Source organism: Cygnus atratus, chromosome 1, assembly GCF_013377495.2.
Source record: "Cygnus atratus isolate AKBS03 ecotype Queensland, Australia chromosome 1, CAtr_DNAZoo_HiC_assembly, whole genome shotgun sequence".
Taxonomy (NCBI): domain Eukaryota; kingdom Metazoa; phylum Chordata; class Aves; order Anseriformes; family Anatidae; genus Cygnus; species Cygnus atratus.
In genome coordinates this window covers 182,793,553-182,806,067 of record NC_066362.1, presented here as the reverse complement: position 1 = coordinate 182,806,067, position 12,515 = coordinate 182,793,553, and the positions used below count along the sequence as shown (strand labels likewise).

General features: G+C 37.4%; 1 protein-coding gene across 3 annotated transcripts in view; it reads right to left on the bottom strand.

Moving 5' to 3' along the window:
* The window catches only part of TRPC4 (transient receptor potential cation channel subfamily C member 4), a 164,355-nt gene that overhangs the window by 46,532 nt on the left and 105,308 nt on the right, over window positions 1–12,515 (bottom strand). Inside the window, exon 1 of one of the 3 annotated variants that reach the window (XM_035542832.2) lies at window positions 4,423–4,600. The exons of the other annotated variants lie outside the window; for them this stretch is intronic. The gene's annotated coding sequence lies outside the window, so the exon portion shown is untranslated. Of the gene's footprint in view, window positions 1–4,422; window positions 4,601–12,515 lie in introns of those variants that run through there. 3 annotated transcript variants of the gene reach the window in all.

Sequence of the window (12,515 nt, the reverse complement as noted above, 5' to 3'; positions counted from 1 at the left end):
ACTTTTTAGAAGTAATAGTTTTTATAAATATTAAGTATTTTTATGAAGTAGATATCAGTCATCATAAGTTAAGTTAGTTTTTGCCTGTACCATGACATCATTAAGTATTCATTTCATTATATTAGTAAATATACAAAGACATCAACAAAACATAACAGTTGTTACAGAGTGCTCATTTTTATGCTTACAAAGCAGTCTGACAAAATCTGAGGTTGAAATTAAATTCTCATTCTGAGATTAGTAGGTGTTTTAGTATATGTAACAAGTAAAAAGAATGTGATTTATCATCTAAAAATAGAAAGTCGACAAAGAAAACTGATCTTTTTGACTTTATGTATAAGTGTTTAAGTATATGCTGTAATACAGAAAACTATCCTTGATATCATTTTCTAATGCATGAATATTAAAGAAGACATTGGGGGTGTGGGGCAGATGGGGGAGGGGTGTGAAGCAAAAATAAATGGTTATCAGAAAGTTTCTTATAATATATTTTTAAAGCCTTGGGTCAGGTTCTCTCTTGTGCTGTTTTCTACCGCCATTACAGCCAAGTTGGTAGGAAAGGTTAGCACTGATGTCTGCTACTTTATCACACACATTTTGCAATGATTATACTCCAGTTCAACAAAAATTAAGCACAGTTACTTTTACTTTCTCTAGAATGTTTTTTTTTTTCTCAGTTTACACATTTTCCCAGATACGTTATGAAAACCGAAGCTCTTCTAGTTATGTAACTTCAAATTTAGATGTCAAAATTCTCTCTCTACGGATAGTGAAAATTATATTTGCTTGCCAGATGACTAATGACAGATTCAAGTTCCAATCTCATTAAGTAGATTCCTAAATTTGGTATATTTTTTTTCTTTCTCCTTCTAGAGACATCACTACATATTCTCCTCTAGATCTCCTCCCCTTCCTCCCCCCCCTCCCCCCCCCCCCCCCCCGCCCCAAGCCTATTTATTGACCTAAGTCCAAAAAGCCTATTTATGGACTTAGGCACTTCGTGAGGACTGGTTCATCAAGTCAAATAACATTGAAATGCAATTTAAATTCTTTAACTTTCTTGACTGGATCAGCACTACATTTTCGTTTCTAAAAGCTAGGAATCATTCTTTGGACTCCTTTGGGTATATTTCTACTGTCTGTTTTCTGCCTCAGGCCAGGAACCCGGGCACTCCTGTGCCAATTGCTGTGAATCTTTGATGTCCATCCTGTGCAAGCACTAGCCAACTGGAGAAGGATGTTGTTATAATGATGATTCTTCCAGGAACCAAATCTGGGTCAATTTTTCCCCAGCTCTGTCTGCAGCTTTGTCATTAATGAAACTAACCAGCTAACTCAGGATACTACCTGAAAGGGCAATCAGCTTCAGTTCAGTTCCTTTAGCAAAACAAATTCACTGCATAGATGTCTTCATAAAGATGCCTTTATACGGAATCATAGAACTGTAGAATGCTTTGGGTTGGAAGGGACCTTAAAGATCATGTAATTCCAACCCCCCCTGCCATGGGCAGAGACACCTCCCACTACATCAGGTTTCCCAAAGCCCCATCCAACCTGGCCTTGAACACCTCCAGAGATGGGTCGCACACAACCTCTCTGGGCAACCTGTTCCAGTGTCTCACCACCCTCCGCATGAAGAATTTTGTCTTATATAAAATCTAAATCTACTTTCTTTTAGTTTAAAGCTATTGTCCCTTGTCCTATCAGTACACTCCCTGACAAAGAGTCCCTCTCCAGCTTTCCTGTAGGCCCCCTTAGGTACCGGAAGGCCGCTGTAAGGTCTCCCTGGAGCCTTTCCTTCTACAAGCTGAACAACCGCAACTCCCTCAGCCTGTCTTCATAGGAGAGGTGTTCCAGCCCTCTGATCATCCTCATGGTCCTCCTCTGGACTTGTTCTAATACTTCCATGTCCTTCTTGTACTGGGGCCCCAGAACTGAATGCAGTGCTCCAGGTAGGGTCTCACAAGAGCAAAGTAGATGGGGAGTCTCATCTCCCTCCACCTGCTGGCCACGCTTCTTTTGATGCAGCCCAGGATACAGTTGGCTTTCTGGGCTGAGTTCCTATCCTAATGTTTAACTTAGAGTATGAGGAGGAACAAAAGAAAAGAAAAACATAAAAGCAAAGACTGAAATAATTAAAATGATTAATGAACATTATTGTACAAACAACGATGTTGCAGTTTTTAATTTTAACATTTTAAATTTCCTTTTTGCCACACCAACACAAGCAGAAACCCTCCATTTGATTTGTCAGTACTTCTCAGTGAAATGAATCAGTACACGGAAAACTATTAAATATCTAATAACAAGTCAAGACTTATCTGTAATTGGAATGACTCTGATTAATTGCTTAGAAAAGGCAACAGTCATTGAAAATAGAATGCAGTTCTTAGGAACCAGCTATGCATGAATAGCCTTGTTAGACTTTCCAGTAATAAGGAAAAAATAATCAGTTGTTGGGCTTGGGGATGAGCATGTAAATAGCTCAAAATTTTAGAACTGAGATGCGGGTATAATACTTCTAGTTCCCATTCTGGGCAAGTATTAGGCTTACCACAACTCAAAATATTTCAAAAACAAAACATTCCAGAAATATTTCAAAAATATTTCAAAACATTTAAATATCTGTTAATATCTACAGAGAAAATACAATACGAATTTGCTGCCATTATATCAGATTGCTATTTTTACACAGCTAGCTGGTGCATTTCCATGCATAATAATCTAAAAAAATAAGGCTGATATTTATATGGAAGGTCCTACACGTGGGACAGAATAACCCTGTGCAACAGTACAGGGTGGATCTGACTGTCTAGGGAGTAGCTTTTCAGAACAGACATTGGGACAGCGGAAAGGAGGAAGCTGAACATGACTGTGCCTGTGCAGTGCATGCTGGGCTGCAGTAATGCAAGCATAGCCAGCACATCAAGGAAGGTGATAATTCCCATGTTTGGCACTTGTGAGACTACATCTGGAATGCTGTGTTCTGTTTTGGGTCCCCCACTATGACAGAGATATAGGAAAATTTGAACAAGTCAAGCAGGGCACCCCCACGAGGTTGTGGGACTTGATTGCATGATGCACAGGGAGAGAAGAAAGGAAGTGTGTGAGCCTGAGAGACAAATCATGGGTTTCACTTGCTGTCTTACACAAACAAAAGGGAGGTTATGGACAAAAGCAGTTTTTTTTTTTTTGGGGGGGGGGGGTACAAAAAGAAAGGATAAGGATAGTTACAAGCTGCAGCAAGACAAATTCTAGTTGGATCTAAGGAAAACTGCTCTTATATTCCTTATGAGCACTGGATGTGAAGGAAAGATACAGATTCTCCATCCTCAGAAATATTCACAATTTGTCTGGAAAGTTCCTTAGCTACCTGTTTTAACTCCAATATTAGCCTGGTTTTGAGAAGGAGGTCAAATGAGATGAGCTTGTGAGGTATTTTTGAAGTAAGCATTTTCATGATCTTACTTATACTAAAACACATTTTTTAGTAAGAGCCATAGTAGTTGTGTTTACAGGTTTGAATTATTTATTTAGGTTTGAATTACTTTTCTAGGAACAGAATGTATTGCTAAGATCTTTTTCATGGTTGGTTATTCCCTTTGAAAAGAGGAAGAGACTTTCTGCCTGTCTGCCTGATATCACTGAACCATATTATTGCCAAATACATAAAACCATTTCAACTATTCCAAACATTTGTGCTGTAATAATATGTGCATCATGTTTAGGTGAGAAGGCATAATAGTCAAAATATTTGTTTAATTCTCTATCACTTCAATCTTATTATTTCCCAAGGTTTTTTTTTTTCTTTTTTCAGATATTTCTGACAATAAGTTTGCTGTTTGCACCAATAGTTTTACCAAAAAATTACAAAAATAAATACAAATTACAAAATAAACTAACTGTTGAGAGAATAGAAAAAGCAGATAATCATTCTCCCGGTACTCATTTGAACACTGAATAAAATGAGATTATAATCACATTTGTTCATAACCGTGGGAGACCAAAATCAATATATATTCTAAGCCACTTCATATATTAACATGGGTAGAAATAACATGCATCATTCATAGCATACAGTTCATGTAAATCATTCTATCAAGTCAAATTGATTTGGGAACAAACAGCCGCTTATACAAAGGATAGTCTGGAAAGGAAGGAAGGAAGGAAGGAAGGAAGGAAGGAAGGAAGGAAGGAAGGAAGGAAGGAAGGAAAGAAAAGTCTGAACCACTCAGCAAATACCAGCAGCATGTTTCTTATGCTGAAACTGTTTTTGTGTCCTGTATCACTAAGGCTTCTATTACAAACCCAGAGTATGACAGAATCAGTGAGTTCACTCATATCCAGCTCATTGTACCATTTTGTCTACTTTTTATAGCTGCCAGATTGCCAGAAGGAAAAGTTACAAATTCATATACCAACCTTTCAAAATTCATGAGGGTACTGCAAATATGTTGAAAGCAACTGAAGCACGGAAAGCAACAAGAGTTCAATTCAAGAAGAATTAGCTGGGAAAGGCTCTGAGTAAGGGAAAGATAGGAAAGGGGCTAGAAAAGTTAGGTTCCTTCTCTGGACAATACTTGCTCATCTGAGAATTTATATGGACATCACTGGAGACTGCCTTGCTCCTCCTTTGACCAGGGGCCAAACAAGTTAGAGAGACATTTTTAGCTTCACTTTCCTTTTTTGGACATTCTTTCAGATTTGAGCAGGTCATTATTTGGAAGAAAACTGACTACAAAAAAAAAAAAAAAAGCTTTTTCTTTTTATTTTCTCCATTGTCAGGCTCTGCCTTTTTCTGTGAAGAGAATCCTTGGAGCACTGATGTTTTGTCAAGTTATTTGACTTATAGATGAGCTCTTTTTATTTATTTTTTCTTCCTGTAAAAACAATGGTAATCACCTTCCATTAGTACCAGGCAAATTTCGGTTTCACTCCCTTAGCTTAGCTTATGAGGTGCCATCATGCATCCTGATGTGAAAAATGGATATGAACATAAACGTTTTTGACTCCAAGCTTATGTGTTCTAGCCAAGTGATTGGAGAGCCAGCAACTGAGTCATGTTGAACTCCAAGGTTTCCCATTTTCTTTGGAACTAGCTGTTTATTATGTGAAGCTTGTGTGGAACTGTTCTCCCAAGATTCCCCCAAATCAATGTAAATCATGTTTTCAGAAAGCTTGATGCTCATTTGAAGGCTTGACTGTATACAGAATTAGGGAAATGACAGAAAAATAAACACACTGACTGATTACAAAGGCATTTAAACTAGATAAAACAATAAACTCCATTTTTTCTCTGTAAAGTTCTCTATTAAGCTGTTGTAGGGAGGGCTGGCTTTGTAGTTTCATTAATATTCATGAAAAGAATATATATATAGTCACTCAACTTCTCTTCAAATACTTCAATGTTTTCCATCTTTAAGTTCCTCTTGTTTAACGTGGTTGTGCATTTATCTGAGAAATCAGATAACCACCCAGTTCCTGCATAAATACTCAGATGAAATGATAGGTCTTTGGCAGTGACTGTCAGTAAGCATTATTCTGAGACCATTTGCAGGAGAAATGCATGTTTCATAGTAAGTCTATAGCAGATGCATCAATTGTGTGTCAAGTGTGCACTTCATGAACTTTTCTTCTGTACTTCATAGATGGCGGTTTTCATCAGTTCTTTGCAATTCACCATTCTTCCCATTTTTGCCTTATGTGAGTTCAGAACCACAGTTCTTTACAACCACCATGTGCAGCTTATGTGATTTAAACACAGAATATGAAACTTGGGAGGGGTTACAAGAAGTATAATTGCTCCAAAATTTCCTTTATGCTTATGAGCAAATTGTGGTTCAAGAAAATGTCATTCTTTTGTGAACAGACCTAAGAAATACTTACTTCCCCATAATGCGAAGATATCTAAGATAGCTGTTAATGAAATTCTATGTATCAGGAATCTGCCAGACGTGAGAAATAATGACAGTCCTTTGGTAGTCTTTTTATCCCTTTGAAGCCTTGTTATTTGTAGCTAGCCATTGCAGTCTGGTACCTCAATGAAATATTTCTCACTGTTCTTGTACAGAAAGATGTCAGAACACTACTGTCTTCTTTCATGGTAAAGGACCAGAATGAAGGAAGGAACCAATAAGAGTGTACTTGAATTTTTACATATGCATGACTTTTAGGGATGTTCAGGCTATATCTACACCAACATATCAAACAGTGACTGAGTATGAGCAATGGATCCCAGTCATTCACTCTACCTATTTGTCTGTTTCCAGTTTTGACCACTCCAGCTGGCTTTATGCAAGGTAAATCTGCAATTGCCCTTAGTGTCACTTGGTCTCAGGGCTAAACTATGGTCTTCTTTCATTTAGCATTATAGACAAAGCCTCAGATACAAGTTAGGTAAACAATATTTTACTGAAATGCGTGGTGAATTTTTACATTAGACTGGCATTTCTAAAATTTTGAAGATTTTTTTTTTTCCCAACTTCCACAGATATTCTTATGGAGATGGAGTAGAACTCATTCACTTATATTTTTAGGTAAAGAGGTATATTTTATTTAAAAATATGGGATAAAATTACCATTTGCCAAAAGCTAGAAGTGGAGGAGACATATTGTGTATATGCACTGATATAAGCAAATGCTGTGTTTTGGTCCCAGTGGGTCTGAGGGCACATTCTTCCTTAAGAAATCATGGTCAATTTGTTCACTGGCAGAGAAATACACTCCATAGGCTGTTGTCATTGCATGGCATGCATGCCCCAGCTTCTACTCCAGCATGTCAGAAAGGATATGTTTGTAAGAAACAGCTGCTCTTTAATCCATCTGAAATACAGCTCACTGGTGCTCTGAAGGAATATTATCTGCTGCTTCTTTTTCACTCTCCTATTGTGTTAAGCAGATGCAATCTGATCATATGCATGAAGTCACGATTCCCTAAACTAAAATTTAATTCAAGAACAAGACGTGTTATAATTAAGAGTAAAGAAAATTATTGTAGAGTAAAAGATAAGGGAATAAGGAGAAAAAATTTCAAGCAAACCCACAAAAACATTGGAGTTTCTATGTGACGTGTGATTTAAATTTAGATTGCACATACCCTTCACTTCTCCTCCACTTATGCATAACATACAGGTGCTAACAAAATCAGCCAGCTGGACTTCTGTCTTGACCCACAGGCAGGCTGGGTGATGCCTTCTGAGCTAGTATCTTGCTTCTTATTTATTCTATCTCTTCAGTATCTATTCTTCTCCACAGTATCCACCCTGCAGTTGTAAATGCCTAATGCTAATAGCATCAAATATGGTAATCAGAGAAACAAAGCTTCTTTCCTACCAACTGGCACTCTCAAACTTACTCCCTAAATACCACCTCGCTGAGCCTCCTGTTAGGTCAAACCCCAGCAGATGCTGTAATGCTTCTGTTTCAGCTTCTATCATCACACTTCAATGAAAGGAAGAGAGGATGTCAGCCAAAACAATCCATACTTGGAAACTAAACTATAATGTTAACTGAATTACATCTTAATCAACAGGGAAAAATCAACAGCACTCAAGTTTTAACTCTAAGTTTCTTTAGTGCTTCATTTCAGAACTTCAAAGACAAACTTTTTTTTTCTTTTTTTTTTTTTTTTTCTGTGTATGGGGGATTTAAAAAAACTCAGCAAGGTATCTGACCCACAAAACCTTTAATTGTTCAACCTTGACAGATTGCAAGGGCAAAAACTCACCTCCTGTTTTGAAGAGAAGACTGGATGGCAGATATATCTCACTCCTGTTTTGGGGAAATATTTTTTTTCTTTTTTTTCTGCACCCTCTGGACCTGTTACAGAACCCAGCTTTTCCATGGAAATTCAGGAACGATAAAAGCTAAAGGACCCACAGCTCAGAGAGCAATTGTATGGGTAGAATATTTGTATTGGTAGTGTTACAACTATGGTCAATTTACATTAATTGTAAAGAAATGAAAGCAGAAATCAAGGGAAAGTTGCTGCCTTACCTTCTCTTTGAAAATTACAAGATAATGATTTTCACCTAAGAATTTTGTATTTTGAGGTGGTATCACAATAATTGTTCAACATTTGATAGAGGAAGAGTAATATACATTTGCTAAAGAACCCATTCTTTTCCTTTGTTTTTGTTTTTGTTTTTGTTTTGTTTTGTTTTGTTACTAATTTTAGTTCCAATACTGTGTGTTCCACTCCTGGGGAAAAAAAATCTGTAAATGAACACTTCCATATTCTCTCTTCTGATGTGATTTTAAAATGATCTACCCTTTTCCTTGTTTAATCATATGAAAACTCATATTGCTTGGTTATTTCACATGCATTGAACTATATGTAAAGTTAAATATCCCTGGAGCACTGCTACTATATTAATAACAACAACAATGTTCTTTCTGTACTCTTAAAAGGTGCTAAGAATTAAGAAGATATAAAAATGCTTCCCTCTTTATGATTTCAGCTGAAATGTCAGGACATATACTGGTAAACACATATAAGAAAGACTCACATGACCAGAATTCTTAATACCACAGAAGGAGAGAGAGGCAAGTATCTGCCATCTCCTGTACACTTGATGACAGGTTCACAGAGACTTCCAAGCACATTGGCCTCAATGCATATGACTCCTGGATTCCTGTCATTGTATCATAGGATAATTCAGTTTGGAAGGGACCTCAGGAGGTCTTTTTTCCAACCTCCTGCTTAATCCGTGGTCACCTATCAAACTGGGTTGCTCAGGGCTTTATCCAGTTGAATCTTGAAAACCTCCAAGGATGGAGACAGACTTTCTGTAAAACCTCTTCCACTGCCTGACCGTCCTCATGGGAAAGCTTTTTCTTTATATCCAGACTGAACTTTTCTTCTGGAAAATGATATCCATTCTTTATTGTCTTACCACTGTGCACCCTTGTGAAAAGCTTGGCTTCGTATATTCAATGACCTTTCTGTAGTCATTGGCAGGTGATGTTGGCTCACCCGTAGCTGCCTCTGCTCCTGGTTGAATCAACCCTGCTCCCTCAGTCCCTCCTCACAGTGGAAGTACTTCAGCCTCCCTACTGTCTCAGTAGCCCTCCTCTGGACTATCTCAGGTTTATTGATGTCACTTTTGTATTGAGGGCCCCACAGCTGGATGCAGTGTTCACATGTGGTCTAAGGAGTGTTATTTAAAGGGGGACAAGCCAAGCACTTGCCTAATATACTGGCTATATTCCTGTTACTACAGCCCGTGTTATTATTAACCTTCTTTGCTACTGGCCTGTGCTTGGCTGGAGGTGTGAGCACCTCCAGCTTTTCTTCTGCAAAGTTGCCAAGGAGTCAATCCCAAAGCCTGTGTCATTGTAGGGGCTTCTTCCTTCCCAGGTCCAGGACTTGGCATTTGTTCTTGTTGAATTTTATTAGGCTCCTGTCAGCCTCTTACTCCAGCCTGGCAACCCTGTCCTTGAGGATATCAACTGGTCTCTCTAACTTGGTGTCACCTGCAAACTTTTCAAGAGTGGACTCCTTTATCATCTTCACTTCTCTGCTACATCTCTTGAATAAGCAAAGGGCCAGTACAGATCCTTGCAGCACTGAAATTTTTACTCATCTTCAGGTAAACTATGGCCCATTAAACACAACCCTCTGACCTTGACCATCCAGTCAGTTTTTTACCTATCTTATTGTCCTATCCAGTCTGTAACATCCTAACTCCTAAATTGGATACAACAATATAGTAAGAAATGGTGTTGAAAGTCTTGTTAAAGTCAAGGTAAATGAAATCTCTTTGGCCACAGATCTAGTTAGTGTCCAAGCAAATATGTATACTCTGATTGCAAAAGTCTCAATGGAATGTTTAATTTCAAAAGCAAGCCAACTTCGAATCTATATAATTGTATGTATTCACTAGGTTTTGTTTAACTGTCATTTCTACACAATAATTTGCAATGATTATACCTGGAAAGATCTGTCACTGAAAACAAAAATTCTCTCCCTCCCAGATCAATTTTGCCAAGGTTTAGTACAGAGCAAAGAACAATTTTTCACAGCCAGGCTAGGAAGACCTAACCTTAAGTTACTTTAATGGAAATGACAATGGCCTCTCTTCATTCAAGTGTAATTATTCTACTTACCTTTAATGTGATTTGACTAATGTATTTGTATTGAGAATATACAGTGAAAGAAAAGTTGGTTGTCTTTATTTTTGTTTTTGTTTCATTGCATATAAAAGCTCTTTATTTCAAGATTTTGACTTTGGTTTTGAATAAGCTCACTACTGATTTCCAGCTTTGGAAATAATGATGAAAAAACGGCTCGACACAAGAGGAGTCTTGCAGGCTGCCATACTTGTAACAGCCATTACGCCCTGTAAACTTTCCATCTAATCCTGAAAATCAAGTAAAATTCCCTCAAACAAAACTCTGGAATGCAGCTTTACATGATGTTTATTTCTCTACATGAAATCCAAAGTCATCATTCAATCTCTGTATATTGGTGGGAGCTCCCAAGCACTTGATTTTGCTGGGAGGAAAATGCTACCTGTATGAACAGTATAAGTCCTATAAAGCTATTTGCCATGGGTTCTTTGCCAGTTCCTCTGTAAGGTAGATACATGGGTTATGGTGGTTAAAGGAAAGCTATATTTCATCGAAAAGTGAAGAGCAGGTTCAAGTATGGACAACAGTTCAGTACCAAGTCTTGTATATTTCTATTAAAATTGCTGACTGTTAGTCTGTATGTAGCCAGAAACATAACATTGTTTAGGAAAAGTTGATCTGAGACTATGTTTGATCACTTTGTTAAACCAAACACAACCTGTCCAGACCGCATGAATGATACCTTCTCCCTAAAGCAGGACAAACAATTAGCATGTTCCATCTTTACACTCCAAAGAACTCTAAAATGATGTCTAAGTCCGTGCTTAAACACGACTGTGTATAAACAATGTAGATGAGTCTCTGTGGGAAACTCAATTTTGTTTCTGAACTTTCTGGTTAATATAGACCCAGAAGGGAAGTTGTATCTTGGACTGCCAAAGAGATTCCAGTAAACAGACACTCCAAGTTCATCTATCTCACTTTAAGGAGCTTTTCTAGTTCTCAGAATAGAATATCAAGACTTTCATAAAATTAGCTTAAGGCTATTGTTACTTACCTTCCAGAAATTTTGTTCTATCCTTCTTAAATAATTTTACCTTCTCTTTACCCTGTATAACACATCTAGTTATCTCATGCCTCCTCTGCAGTCAGTGGAAGGACCGTAGGTGGTGCCAAAAATGATTTTGTTCTTAGCCTGAGTTGCTATCTGGAAATGTCTGTCTCTTCCCATCAAATATGAAGAGACCCTAGGCTAAGATGCTGACAGGTACCTTACTTAAATACCTGGTTATGTGGAAGGACTCACAGCACCAACCAACACACTACAAAAATGGCTATTTCTGGTTTCAATATACATGCCATTAAAAGGGGGGGGGGGGGGGGGAAGAAAAAAAAAAAAAAAAAGAGTCCAAACCTTGAACTACTTTTATTAATAATGTGTCAAACCTTTTTTACCTTCTGTTACATTTTCAGCTTGGCTTGATGTCAAATGCTGCATAACTGAGTCATGTCTTTTTGTGAACCCTAACAGGGTTGCTAATGAAACCTTTAAGGTTAGCTATTTAAAACAACCTCTAATTTAAATGAATACATTACCCTGCTAATTAAATATTATTATCTTTTCTTCACAGTAGGAAGTGTAAAACATTTCCTTTTCCTCTTCATCCACCTAAAAAAATAATGAGCCAGATCTTGTACTTGAGCAACAGAGCATAGGTGCATTACACTCTGTGGACCTTCAGAAATTTCTGTTGAAGATCTGCACTGGTCTTTTCTCTTCTACAGATGCTAAGGACCCTACTTTTTTTTTTTTTTTTCTTTTTTTTTCTCAACATTATTCAGGAATGAAACACAATCACAGGAAAAAAAAAAAGTGCATGATATGATAAAGAAAATGCCAGAGGATGTTCGGCTCTGGATTCATTTCTCCTCATATACATTCACCTATTCACCTTTGGCTTTCCCCTGTTCTTCAAAATTTTCTGCAAAATACTTCCCTATCAACTTCTTACTTATTTGCAAGTGCTCACTAACATCAAGCCTATTCTCTCTCTGGCAAAAGAGTTTTCACTTTCTTAAAATCTTTCCTCAAAATATCTTATTTTATCTTATTGAGAGGTCTTAATTCTTTCATGTGTTGTACCGTTTGATATGCCCAAATGTACCCAAGATATCTGCACAAGACACATACCTGATATAAGAAAAGTGGGTTATTGTAAAAAGACAAAACAAAACACTGTTAATCTGTTGAGTCCCTGACACACCTTCTAATAGTGAGTGTAAAAGACTGGATGAGTCTGCAATCTCAGCTATTTGTCCTGGGTTTGCTAAGCATTTACATAGGCTGAAAGAAAATCAAACCCAAAGCACTTACATATCAGATAAACAAACTACTTTTTGCGTATGTCTACAGAGCACAGCTTGCAACACATAACTTTCTAAAT